The 12,957-nt window shown below is 40.6% G+C and overlaps 1 long non-coding RNA gene across 1 annotated transcript in view; it reads left to right on the plus strand.

The window, feature by feature from the left end:
• LOC142029030 (uncharacterized) overlaps window positions 1-11,815 on the plus strand; it is a 29,579-nt gene extending 17,764 nt beyond the window's left edge. Inside the window, exon 3 of the long non-coding RNA XR_012649782.1 lies at window positions 8,309-11,815. This is a non-coding gene — a long non-coding RNA (uncharacterized LOC142029030). The remainder of the gene's footprint in view (window positions 1-8,308) is intronic.
• The last annotated feature ends 1,142 nt before the right edge of the window (window positions 11,816-12,957 follow it).

A 12,957-nucleotide genomic window follows, 5' to 3' on the forward strand; every position in this document is an offset into this window, starting at 1 on the left:
TTGCGGTGATACTTCCTGTTTTGTAGTTAAAAGTAAAAAGTTTTGAGCTATTTTAAAGACTTGTTTCACAGTGAAACTAGGGATTTGCTCCAAGTTATTTAGTGCCCTGAAAAAAAACTTAAATATGTTTGCAAAAAATTTCTCCAGATATATGATAGACATGATGCAGGGTAAGTTCTATGGGAAATAAAAGAATTGCCTGTGTTCACTGGCACAGACACAGGTAAGGAAAAGAGACTGACACTGGGAGAGGGAGAGTTAAACAAGGAACCACAGAGTTCAGATTCTTCAGGCTGTGAGAGAAGAGTTACTTTCACAGCAATTAGAAGATATGCAGGGCTCAAGTGTACCTAGAGATTCTCAGGAGGAGAACAGCCTATAATTTAAAGCTGAAAGAGGCTTGTATACCTCAAGGATGAAGCGATAGCTCTAGACTACAGGAGGCATCCGAGAGCACAAACTAGGAAAAAGTAACATCCACAGGGTCCACACTCCTTCGTGAAGGTGTTGCAGATGGAAGTGCGGCAGGGCAGTGCCCTGTGCTGACCCATGGTGGGTTTCATCTATTGCTTTCTACTTTTGCATGGAGTAGGTGCTGCTGCTTAAAGTCAAGCTTCATCACTGTGGTTATACTGGTGTTGTCACAAGTACTTTGAAACAACAGGAAATCTAAAGAAAACTGTGAGCTTTGAGATAGTGTGCAGCCACCAAATAGACACTTACAAAAGCAGACCGCATCCTACCTGTCTAATAGAAACTTATCTGACATGTGCAGATTTCCTGCAATGAGTAACCCTCTCCATGAAGCAACAGACAGCTTTCTAGTATATTCCCCAAAGGTTGCTGCTTACTGTGTAGCCTTTACTTTCCAAATCCATTAGTACTTATGGCCTATTATACGTCAAAATAAAGATCTAACTATCAGCCTTCTAATACTAGAGATTCATTATATTGCTGTAGAATTAGCTAAGCCATTACAATTGCAAAAGCCAAATCCATGAAACGTGCTATTATATACTAGTCTTCGCTCAGGAAACCTTGCAGTCAGGTTTCAGTGCCTTTGAGCCTGACAAATGGGTGTATTTTTTCATGGAGTTCAGTTATATGGACAACAACATGAGGGATAGATGTTGGAACATCCAAGGAATTTTACAGTTCCCACATCAGGCACTATCGTGTATGAGACACAGATGAGGGGCCTTTGGGCAGTTATAATTCCTTGCCTGATGTATCCTTGCTTGATATATTATCACTAAAACAATTACAATACACCATAACATTAGAAAGCAAGTCTGGTTTCTACTGGAACATTATCTTAGGAATTACCTGTTATATTTCAGTAATTTTGAGATGGGGGAAGAGAAAGCAAGTGTGTTAAAAATATGTATATATACATGTATATAAAGAGTGTTTGTATGATGAACTTTTAACCCATGAAGTGTTCAGGGGAGATCTGAACAAAAAGGCCTGTATGAGCTTTTCTCTTCCCTGCACAGAAACAAATGTTCCCTGGTCATTCATGCTAAAGGTGTGTTTCCTCTCACTTCTTTCTCCCTATCTCCCAGCACTGGTGCAGAATAAAATGCTACTTCTAGATAAGCGCACTTTGTTTCCTACTCAGTTCTCCACTGCTTGTTTCCCCAAACCAGTGCCCTTGATGTCCACCAAAGAAGACTTGACTTCCCTAAGGGCTGCTTTATACCTTCAGCCAAATAAATGACTTAAATATGAAATAGGTGAACTTCTGAGCTGAGTGGTACTGCTTTGAAAGTATTTTCATTCCATGGAAACAACACAAGGTCGCCCAAAATGTAGTGGAGGACATCTGTTTCAGAGTCAGTCCTGCATACGACACAGCTGCTTCATAGCTGGTTTTGATCCAACATGAGAAAACCGGAGACCTAAATCTTGAACCTAAGAGGGCAAAGTTAACTGAAGTGGAATGTTTGTTTATGGCTGCGTGCTCACCAGCCCCGTTCCTTTCTTAACTTAGGAATTGGGTAGCTTGGATAGCCTTTTATGGTGCTGTCTGAAAATATTCTGAACTTTGGGGTGATATTTATTTTTTTAGTGCCCAATACCAAAAATTATCCCACAGGAGCTCAGCAAAGTGGCTGACTCATCAGGAACGTAACTTTCCTTTTTAAAAAAAGATAACGTGTGGTTTTGTTCAGAGTTAATAATGAGATCCTTTCCAATGCAGAAGCTGTCAACAGCACTGACATACATTCACAGTTACAAAAACACATAGCCTTGTGGTTGGGGGTTTTATTAAATAGAAACCTCATTTTCTACTGTAATAAGGAAAAGGCACTGTTTTCATACCACTAGTACCTTTTGTGCTCAAAATGCTACAGAAGCCTTTTTTCATCTTATACACAATATGACTGTTCAGAGGTTACAAAATGTTGCTACTTTGTGCCATGACTATTGAAGCCATGACAATATACAATAATATAAAAAAAGAATGATACCCTTATTTCTAGTCATCTTTTGTTGCCTTCTGCATTTTGCCTATCAATGGTGCCTCATTTAAAAGTTGGAGAATGTTTATTAAAGGATTATTCAAGTAATGGTTTGTGTTCTGCTCCAGCAGCAAAAAAAAATCTTTTTTTTTTTAAAGACCTTAAAAAATATTAATCCTTGTTAGATATGTCAAGTATTTGTAGTGCATCCAGATGCTGTAAAAATAACTGTGTCATTTTTCAAAGCAGTTTCTAGATTTTATAAATATGATCTTGCAAATGTGAGCAGGACCTACCCTGATTCTATGCAGTCATCCTGAGTCTGACATCAGGCTGGAACTGTTAGGAAAACAGAGGATCTTTTTCTTAGCAGTCTGTATCTTGCTAGTCTGTTTGCAATACTGACTGCAAGTGTGATCACTTGCTGATCACTTTAATGTCCAGAAGGTGCTACCAGCAAAGTGGTAAGTAGCCCTAGACTTCATCTAGGGAAGGAAAAGCAAAGGCAGGAGAGATGGAGAAAGGAAGGCAGATGGAGGAGCGTAAAAGGAAGATGGGAAGAGAAGTGACTGCACACAGCAGTGATCCCCAAGTGCTGCTGAGGAATATGACAAAGAACTGAGCTGAAACCAAAATGCTGTTGCGGATGAGGTGGGAGGCGTGTGGAGCTCAGAGTGCCATGGCTTCCGTTCCCACCTGTACCTTCTTTTCTATGAAGTACACGTGTCCCTGTCCTGTGGCATGGTAGGCACTGCGTAGCTTACCTGGCCTCCTCTCCGATGCTGCTGCTAAAGTCTGTACCTGCACATCAGGCGCTGGGATGCTGAGCTGTGATGCTCAGGGCCTCCAGCAGCAGAGTAAAATCCAGTGGGCGGACAGGCTCCCAGAAACCCACCATGCCTGCTAAGAGCCCAAAAGTAAAGAAAGGCTTGATAGAGGTCATTCAAATATTGCACTTTATTTTAAGGGGGTGGGGGGTGGGGGGTGTTTGGTTGTTGCTGGCTTTTCTGAGTTTTACTCTTTGGGTTTTTTTCTTAATCCAAGTATCAGCATTTTCCAATATTTCTCTGCAATCACTGAGGCTGGAAACTTTGGTTTTCATTAGCTGACTGCTGGGGTTCTTATACAATTAAGTTGGTCCGTGATCTGCAGCTTCCAGAAAATCACCCTATATATTGAGTCACAGTAAAGCGTGAGGTCAGGTGCTGGCAACACACAGCACGCTAGTGAGGTCAGGTGGAAGCAACACGCATTTAATTTTATAAATTGTCCCTACAGTAAAAATGTTGCTTATAATGATGGCTTCTTCAGCCTTCTTAGAGACTTGTTTAGCCTTAGGTAGAGTGTGGGAAGGCCACTGTTGTGTGCACTGCTGTTGCATTACAATACAAGGTAGCAAAATTAGAGGTTTTCAGTGTCTTGCGACCTAGTAATTTGTTGTCCTTGATACGTTTCCTCTGTTGTTAATTCAGGGCTTGCACTCAAGCCCCACTGTTGTAATGATCTGTATCGTCTCGCATGTTTGTTCCTCCCTGAGCCCGGAGCAGGCACAGCAGCAGGTGTGTGGTGGGAGGCGCTTGCACATGGGCAAAGTCGACAGCAGCTGGCTGGAGCCTTAAAAGCCTCAGCGGCAGGTCTGCCACCAAAGTGTGCACAGCTGCAGCCCCCGCCAAAAATCCTCTCTGAGTGAGGAGATAGGCCAGGTACGTGTCAGGGTTACCATTTAGTGTGGGGAGTGCCAGTTTTACTTCTCCACGAATACCCCCGGTCCTCGTGGAAGGAAGCTGGCAGTGCCCCCACATTAAGGTTTATGCAGTGGCTTCCATTAGAGCTTCATCCTCTTACACAAGGCCTGGATTTGGCTCACCACTAATGACCTGAGCGGTCTGCACGGGATAAACGCCTTCTGAACGGCACTGTAGGAAACACCCTTACATTAAATTGTAGGTTTTAAAAAGAAGAACTAGTTCTCATCTCGTGTTTGTATAAAAGAACAATACCGACTGCGCTCAAGTATGTTCAGACTTGGTCTGATTTCATAGCTGGGATCTTTTTTGTCTAATATAAGAGGCTTCGTGTAATCACTCTTTTAAATCTACGGCTTATGTTTGACAAGTGGGTCATTGGTTAATGGAAGCAAGTAAATCCAGCTGTTTATCTTTTCAGTAAGATCACGCACTTTCTGTATGTTCTTGTCTGCTGGGAATGGAGAGGGGTACGTTTTTAATGGCCCTCCCTCTATTTTAGAGTAGGGATGTGAGCTTTACGTTACATTTCATCTGTTCCCTACATTTAAATGAAACAAAGTCACAGTAGTACTTCAGCTGGTATCACATTTGATCCACACATTTACATCAGCAGTTGTGGTACAATTAATTTAATTACTAGGTGTGATTTTTAAAAAGTTGTTAACTTGACTTTATAAGGAAAATTTACTGTTGTACATTGCTTGCAAGTTTTGTTGCTTCCTCATTTCTCCTCCCTGACCCCCAGTATTTGTGTGTGCTGCTGTTAGCAGATGCACCTTCCACTAAAGCAGGCCAGTAGTAGCTTTCTCGCAACTAGCTTTGCCTCTTAACAACCAGGCAAGGACTTTTTTTGCTAATTTTCTGAAATCCTGAAGTTTCAAGTGTTTGATAAGCTTTCCGTAGGGTGCTAGTATCTAAATAAAGCACTAGCTTACTAAAGGTCTCAAAGTATTCATGGAAACTTGGTCTAATATGTGAAGTTCCAAAAGTCCTCTTAGAGAATGCCTGTCAGCAAGAGAAGTTTCTTGACACAGTTTGCAATTTCTTTTTTTTTTTAATTCAGAGTACTAATATAAGTGTAACATGGTTAAAGCTGCCTGTGAAAATTATTTTTCCTCTTCATTTGAAGGGTATTTTATTAATAAAGACTTAGGATAAACACTAAGATGATAATGAACCTTGATTTGCCATCGGAAGAAGTCTGTTGTCCATCAATAAATGAGGAAACTAAAACTTTAAGATTAGTGAGAGTATTGTGTAATGTAGCAATTAGATTGTACTTACAAGAACAGTTTCTTGCTCCCAAATGCTCTAGCATTTGCAAATAGTAACTATTACTTATAAGTGTGTTACAAGTCTAAATACTTAAGAACAAGTTAAAAAGCATGTGTGTAAGAAATCATCAGAAAGTAAAAAACAGAATGCCTCAGATGGGTGCATTTGGCCTGTAAGGAGCCTGAAATAACTAAGAGCAAGTCTATTTGAATGGTAAGACAAGTTTCTGTTAAAAAAATTATGTGTGTGCAATATGTATATTTGTTCTAGCCCAAAGAGGAACCACTCCTTGATTTCTCTGTGAGCTAGTGATCACAAACAAATCCTTGCAACCTAGTTTTTCAGAGGTGCTGAGGTGGCTCAGGGATTTCAGCTCTTTAGTATGCTAATGGCAGCAATGTGTCACAGGACATGTGCGAATCGTGGGTGTTATGCAGCCCTTAAATACAGATGTCACTTCTTGGGATGGCTGCGTGTGGATGTGCATGCACCTTAGCAGGCAAGTACTGTAGCACATTCCTCTTAGCCTGGATGAAATGGGGCGTAATTAGCTAATGACAGTATGTTAGCTGGACAATAGATATGCTGGGGACTTTGTCCAAGGGAAGGGAACCGATTTGACCCAGGTTCTCAGCAGGTGGCCGATGAAGGAAAGTGGAAGTTGCCCAAGCCTACAAAGGATTACACCTGACAAAGGAAGGGTGGGAAAGAATGGGAGAAAGAACGATGGGGAAACCTCAGGTGTGGAAGAAATCCTGAGATAAAAGGGAGGAGAAGCTTGTCTAGTTGCAGCAATGGAGAAAAGGGATAGGATTTGCTTAGCTGCAGAGCTGGAAGCACCGCATGGATCAGAAAGCAAACTGTGGAGGAAAGGTTGGGGACCCACCATAGTGGTGCTGAGGATGAAGCTTGCACAGACTTGGGACAGTAAGTGTTTTGAGGAAGCTGGTCATAGCAGCAGGGCCTGTTTCTGTGCCTGTAAAATGAGGAAAGCTGACAGAAATTAGTTTTTGTAAAATGCTATGAATGTCCCAGATGAAAAGTAGTTATCAAGAGAAGGGGCAGGCGGCATACAAACAAACAAAAAAGCACGCCTTTTTCTGTGTAACTTCTTGTCGTTTTCTAGTTTGATGGGCATGTGACACATTTGCTTTGTAAGAGAACAATTTGTAGCATACTGTAAGGACCTGAGGAAACTGTGTAGAGTGTTTTGCAGCAAGGCGCCGGATTCTTGGATCAGCGTTTCCAATTGCAGAAAAACTCACACACAACTGAATGACTTGGCAGTGCAATTTTGATCCTGGTCAGGCATGAATACGCTCTGTATTTCTTTCACGTTAGCTAGAGTATGTAATAATGTTTATGTTGGCTTTTTGCTGGGTGTGGGAGGATGGACACTTAATTGACAGTTTCCTGGGACAAAGTAACCCCTTCAAATCTTGGTTTGTAACGATCTAGCCCTTTCTGTCAGCTGATTGAAGCATTTTTGATCCAGTAATAGGTATCCAAAAACTTGAATGACCATCTGCTGGAACCATTACTTTCTGGTGCCAGCCTTCTCCCTTCCTTTTTAGCAGTGATGAGCGTCTTTGACAGGTTGGTAAATGTTGACAAATGTAATGTTCCTTATGATGGGTTATAAACCCTGTGCAAGCTTCACGTGTTCAGTATCTGTTATGCTGATATTAGACAAGGTGCAACACTATGCTGAACAGATCTTAGCCAATAATCATTCCAAACCATTAAAACTTCTACTTGTGTTACATGCAGGTATCAGATGGTCATGTGGAGCATTAAGTTACTTGGATAACATGTGCAAATCAAATGGCTATCAGCTTCACAATGCTTCTTGTACAATAGGAATGGAGAGTCATTGATCCCGAGAACCATTAATAACTATTCTTGAATTCTTAGTACGTAATATCAATGCCAAGCCAAGTTTTCAGCAGAGTAATGTAACAAGTTATGTTGAAAGTCATCATCTACCAATAAAGGTATCCCTCTAGTGTGGGATACAGCCATATCAGATTTTCACATTAGAAACTTCTGCCCTTGACAAATGGTGTTGCGAAGTTTCTCCTTTGTCCTCCCCCATGCCCCAGTGTTGCTTTTATGAAATATATCATTAGACTGAAATGCCTTCAAAGTATATTGCTGATATTTTCAGTGTAGAACAATAAGAAGGAACATCAGAGAGGTAGATTGTCCACTCCTACATGACTTTGTCATCTTTCTGCATTTTTCCAGGCACCCCTTTTTAGCCCCAAGAAAGTCAAAGATGCCTCAACAGCTGAAAATATATAGAGAAATGCTAGGCTTTTTTCTTCTACTCTCTCACATTTCCAAACCCTTACAGGCTTTTACCATTTATAACTTGTTTCATTGGTTTTGTTTAGGATATGAATGTCTGAAGCTCCGACTTTTTCCAATGGTAACAGTCATAAACTGTACTGTACTGAAACTTGAAAATCCTAAATCCCTCTCTTCTTAGAAGACTAATCTCACCTTCATTTAATTAAAGTTTTGTCATTCTCTGAAAAAGTCTAGGAATCCAGATTACCTGAACACTTTGAATGTTTTTATCTTGGCTTTTCATAGTCTTTACATCTGAACTCTGACAAAACAAGCCTGGAAAACTAGTTAACACCTTGGTGCAAATGGAAGTGGTGATGGTAAATGTGGAACAGCTTTAGCCAAATGTTTAAATGAACGTGAGTGAGCCATGAGTCAGCTTCCTGCCTCAATTCCTTTCAGTCAGTATTAAAGGCAGATTGAGACAGAGGAGTCCAAACACTTATTGATCACAGCTTCCATTTACAGGTTTTCAGATGAAAGCAGCCTCCCAAGGTGTGCCTGAAACTCTGCTATTGCCTGGTGGATGTCACTGAACACGAATGTAACAGACACTAAAGAATTCAAAATTTTGGTTTGGTCTGGAGTTAGTGGAAGTAAAAACTTCTCTTTGGAACCATCCTTCACGGAGTGTTTCCTGCTCTCACTGGAGCTTTTTGTTAAGTAGGAAGTGTTGACAAAAATGCTTTGGATATTCAGTGTGAACTTCTTATGTTTTAAGTACAGAATCCTTTGATGTATACTGAAGAGTGCTTCTTTCTAAATAGGAATTTGGGTTTTTTCTTTAAAGCAGCTGGATTTAGCTAAACCCTGAAAGGGTTGAATTTAATAAATGTCCACTAAACCTATTTATTAATTTTAATCTAACAATTAATATTAAAAGTATGTAACAGTCTTAAAATATCTCTTTTATTCAAGGCTTTCTGAAATCCTGTTTCTGAACAAAAAAATCCTGGTTTTGTAGACAGTGTTTGAATCTTGAAATAATCCTCTGATTTCTATTTGATTTTTACAGTAAGTATAAAAGGTAACTGCTGCCTTTTTAAAGAAAAATACCCACAGGCTGTGGCTCTTCAAGACCTCTCTCTTTAGTGAGGAATTTATACACTAATGGTCAGATTGGATTTGCAGCTTCTTAGGCCAAATTTTCAAGAATGCTTAGCTGACAGAGACCCCAAGTTTTATTTTACTCTTCTTCACAGGCACAGAACACTTCTTAAAATATTAAATGTGACCTCTGAAGTATAAATATGTCCGTATATTTAAAAATAGACTTGAATTACCTCATAGGGATGTGGTCCCTGCACATTGTGTAATTGGGACAGCCCTCTCTTTCTTTCTCTTTATCTGTCTCTCTCCAGGGAAGGCAAATAATCAAGACTTTGCTTAAAGTGGCAACACTACAGTCCCCAAGGGTGGGAAGCTCATTCTTTACCTACAGGATGTCTGGAGTGATAAGTAGCCATTTTATTAAAACTCATGCAGTGTTTCTTTGTCCTGACAAAATTATCATTTGCTGTTTGGTATGGTGAGTTTAAATGCAATGCGCCCTGAAAGTTAAGGCATAGAATGAAGTAACAGGATGGAGGTGGGAGAATTTATTCAATGCTGTATAAACAAAGAAAGCCTATAAAATTATAGTTTTGAATTTTCACTTGAAGTGATTTTACGCCACAGTGGGAGCTTTCCTTTGGCCTGATTGGTGAGGTTGACAGTATGTCAGTGAAACGGGAAATGTGAGTTGTTCTGCATAATCCAGATCAGCCTGAAACTTATCATACACCACATCATATCTGATATACATTCACCATGTTAGTAACATTGCTGTTGCTAATTCTTCTATGGATGTTTCTGTGTAACAATTTATCATTACAGGTTAGAACTGTGCGCTAATTTAGGCTGGCACAAGCCAGTGCTCTCTAATAGACATGCAGATACCTCATTTGTACTTCCTGTAGATAACATGCAAATCTGGATCTCCTAAGTCTTCTGTTCTTAATTTACTAAATGAAATTCTTATTCATGGTGTATACTGTCAGAAATTAGGCTGATTCTGATGCAGCCTAATTAAGTACGCTCATGGTTATTATATCCATCTTACTGAATCTACTCATGCTGGGAATAAAGTATGTCTATGTAGCTGAATGAACTGGGGCTTCCTTGAACAAGCAAGATGTGCTCAAGACCTAACAGAGTGACTTTTTTTGTAGCTCTTCCTGATTCGCTTTATTCACTTATTTGAAAATCTAAACCCTGTTGGCCAACTCCTTCAGGGAGAGCCTGTTTCTGCACAGGTTTCTGATAAACATGCACAGTTGAGTGCTAGAAATAACTTTGATTTTGCTTTACAGTGTGTAAATATGTTGCTTTGCAGAATTTTGTTAATCTTCATCCTGATAAAGGAAGCAGACTACATTGATCAAACTGCTGCTTTACAAAAGCTGTTGCTACCTTCTAACTGTTTGTTTGCCTGAAATCTGGTTTTCTCATTCTCTTTCCCAGTGGAAAAACTGCATTTGTGACAAGAGTGTTCATGAAACCCATCTGAAGAGTGAAGTACATGGGCCAAAATTATTATACTTGCATGGTGTTTGCTACAGTGTGAAGTTGTAGCTGAGGTGTATTCTGAGAGCAGTGCAAGGAATATCACACAGATTCTTTTACAAACTTGAACATGAACAGAGATGTCAGAGATGAGGGATGCTCATTGGCCACTCTAGGGTTAAATGCATTTTTCTTGATCTCACCCCCTATCCCCCCTGCGAAGTTATCCAAGCACTGGGGACTTTCTGCAATCATTAATTGTATTTATGCTTTGGCTATATCACATACAAAGCTCCCCAAAACTGTGTTTCTTTTTTTAATCTTCTGACAAATGCATCAGCAGAAGTCTCTAGTGTGGCCATCACCTCTGTTTTCAGAGGCTGTGCATCGGGTACTTCATATCAGCATTAAAATACTCATAATTTATTTCCACATTAGCTGCCTAATATAAAATTCTGGCTCGAGCATGCCTGAGGTCTTTCTAACAACGCATTTTGGGCTTTTAGGGGATTTCACTCTCGGGTGTTATAAATTATGCTGCATGGCCTTTTTACTGCAATAAGTGAGGCCTAGAGCAAGTAAGGAGAGAGGAACTGAAAACAAAAGCTCTCAGGAGGGAGGAGCAACCAGATTTTGGAGAACGACGTTTAGGCCTGTTGGAGTGCTCACTGGTGTTTGCTCTACCTGGTTCACCACAGCAGAAGTCAAAGGACCGGAATGCATGAGCTGGGGTAGGGTGATGCCTTTTTCATCTTCGGCACATCTGGGACTTGCTGTATTCTCCAGGGGAAGCGTGGGATCACCTTGTAGCCAAAGTCAGGTGGCAGGCTAACGTGGCACGGGAGCGGGTTGCCCTGAGAGGATGTGACATCTCCATCCTTGGAGAGATTTAAGATTTGGCTAGACTATGATCATGTCACCAAACATGACCTGATCTTGTGCTGGTGATGATCCTGCTCTGAGCGAGAGATTGGACTGGACAACCTCCATAGGTCCCTTCCAGTCATTGCTTCTGTGGTTCTCAGTGCTTGAAGATCTATTACATCAGGTTTTGTAATTCAATTCTTCAGCATTAATTGCTTTCCTGGCTCTTTGCTTTGCTTAGTCTGCATATCACTTGTGAGTACTAGATTTCAGTACTTTCAATGTACCATAGGTGGGGCTTTTATATCAGCACCATGCTGACCTTTTATTCTTCAAGCTGCTTTTCTATTTGTATGCCTACTGCGTGTAAAATCTATAAAGGCAACACAAATGCACAGGCAATAACAGCAACAGGTTCCTCTTGTTCTGTGTCCCTGGATCCACATCTGAGACTTCTTTGCTCAGAACGATGGAAGTGGGAAGAAGACGCTGGTGGCTTCCTGCACGTACAGATAAAGAGTCGTGTTTGTGGGCCACGCAGTGCTCAGAAACAGAGATGTAAGTGGAGGGAGTGCCATGCATGTGGAATCCGTATTGCGCACTGTGCCCCCCAGGCTGTGCTAGATCAATCGAAGAAGCATGTGCTTTTTGAAAACCAGCACCAAGCTTCTCTTGCTGAGGCCTGGCTCAGCCTCTGTAAAGGTAAGGTACTGTGTTGAGGCAGCGTGTGTCTTCCGAACTTGAATCCTAATGCAGAGGCAAGAAGGGGTCTGAAGCGAGGCTGCTGTGCTGTCCTCACCTGCACTTCTCTCCATGTAGCTTTGCCAGTACATGTTTCAAACAGTTTTGGAGACTTCAATAAAGAAGCTTCTGTTCTTTGCCACTGGTGAAGAAATAAAAATATTTTTACAAGTTAAGGTAGCGGAGTGTTTTACTGCTCGCTGCCCAGCAGAGCAGGTAGGGTTATGTCTGGCAGCTAAAGACCTGCTATAGATTATTTTTATATTCTGTCACCATGCAGCGTTTCTGGCTTCTCCATGCTCTTGAGTGTTACTAAGGCGCTTACTGGCTTTTTTAGCAGAATGTATTTTGTTGCTTGTTTTGAAAAAGACAAAGGCAACTTTCTCCAGTGGGTTTACTGTTGCCAGATGACTGGAACATTTTTCAATAAAGTATGTCAACTGCAAATGTCCATAGGTTGCTTACTGCAAGCGAAATTTGAGTATATTTGAAAACCCGTCAGAAAGAATAAATAAAATCTCCCGTCTTGGTGTTCAGAGGACCGTGGCAAATTGGCAAGCTAATTTGAGTTTTGTTAGAGATTGCTTTGTGTGTGTGTTAAAGTATACATCCGATTTAAAACCAAGTAGTTTCTCAGCGGTCCAAGTGCTCTGCAGTTGGTGTTTAGTTATTCACCTTACAAGCTCTCTGTGAATCCAGACTCTGTATCATGAGCACAATCATGTAAACTAAGCTTCCAGGAAAGTGTTATTTCAGTCTGAAAGGTTAGATAAAGATTAGTTAAAAATTTGTAAAATCACTTTCTTCATGCAGAAAAAAATCTGAGGTACAAACCTGATCAAACTCATACTTCAGAACTTTTGAGTTTTAATAAAATATCAGGATGTGCCTCTGAGAACATATTGGAAATACTCATATTGCTTCCATTTGACCTGTCACCTTAAAACTCTTTCAAAAAAAGAGTTGGA

The sequence above is a fragment of the Buteo buteo genome, chromosome 3 (assembly GCF_964188355.1).
Source record: "Buteo buteo chromosome 3, bButBut1.hap1.1, whole genome shotgun sequence".
NCBI lineage: Eukaryota > Metazoa > Chordata > Aves > Accipitriformes > Accipitridae > Buteo > Buteo buteo.